Genomic DNA, 1,509 nt, shown 5'->3' on the forward strand with positions numbered 1-1,509 from the left:
GGTTTATAGTGATAGTCTCAAGAAGCTCAATCTACTTAGCTTAACAAAGGGAAGGTTAAGGGGTGACTTGATTGCAATTATAAATATCTACTTGGGGAACAAATATTTAATAGACTCTTCAGTCTAGCAGAGAAAGGTATAAGATGACCCAATGGGTGGAATCTGAACCTAAACAAATTCGGACTTGAAATAAGGGATACATTTTTAACAATGAGAGTAATTAATGAATGGAACAATTTACCAAGGGTCATGGTGGATTCTCCATCACTGACAATTTTTAAATCAAGACCGGATGCTTTTCTAAAAGATCTGCACTAGGAATTATTTGGGGGAAGTTCAATAGCCTGTGCTATTCAGGAGATCAGACTAGATCATCACAATGGTCCCTTCTGGCCTTAGAATCTCAGCATAGAACAGGAGCACAACATGAATGATCTCAAAAGACAGAAGAGACTAAAGGGAACATTGAGATTTCTTTATAGCTTTAGCATAAGCCCAGATGTTAGCATTGTATAATCAGGCTCCATGACATCTACTCATGTGTATACATTCTGTTTAACATGGTTTAGGGCTAGTCTCTGAGCTAAGCCTCCCAGGAGGTGCAGGAAATAAAGCACAGCCCAGGAGGAAGGGGGAAAAAAAGGAGGTTTTTAAGGCCAACATTGCATGCCCCAAATTCTGTTCGCTCTGGAGATTAGTACAGCCCCCAGCATATGTTAGAACAGCCAGAGGTGTTGCTCTAATTTATGGACCTTTGGCCCCTATGGGCTGCTCTGCAGTATAGAATAGCTACTTTATGCTGTGGCCATTCCTCAGCCATCTCTCCCACCATTAGCACACCCTGTACTGGAGGCTCTGAGGAAGTTTCCCTGGTGCCATTGGGCCAGATTTGTGAAGCTATTTAGCCACCTAAAGATGCAGATAGGTGCCTAGTGGGATTTCCCAAAGCACCCAGGCACAACACTCCCAATGGTTAGGTACCTAGGTGCTTTGGAAAATCCCACTAGGCATCTATCTGCATCTTTAGCTGGCTAAATACCTTTAAAAATCTGGAAATGTGGTCTGTATACACAGCCAGCACAGCACATAGGGGCTAGAATCTGTTATACTTGAGGGTATAAAAATCTCAGGCCCCTATGAACAATGAAGAACACAATGTGCACTTATAATGCTTCTGGACTCATAACAGAGGAATAATTATCTAGCCTATATCATATACTAACAAATCAACAGATGCTATGTAAAACACCAAGCATAATCCTCCAAGCCCGTAACACACAAAACAAGCTAACAACCAACAGCAGAGTTTGCGTCACACAAGAATCAAAGCTTGATTTGAAACAACGCTTGAGAAATGAAGGTTGCAACGCATGGTTTGTCAATTCACAAGGTGAATTAACTATTTGACTTTTGGTCAAGTATCCTGCAGTTATTTAAACAGCTCTGCTTCCAGCTACATGCAGAGCAATGCTGTGAAGAGCAGCCCAGTTACTTATTTTAAGTGAGTTG

This window comes from Mauremys reevesii, linkage group 3, assembly GCF_016161935.1.
Source record: "Mauremys reevesii isolate NIE-2019 linkage group 3, ASM1616193v1, whole genome shotgun sequence".
NCBI lineage: Eukaryota > Metazoa > Chordata > Testudines > Geoemydidae > Mauremys > Mauremys reevesii.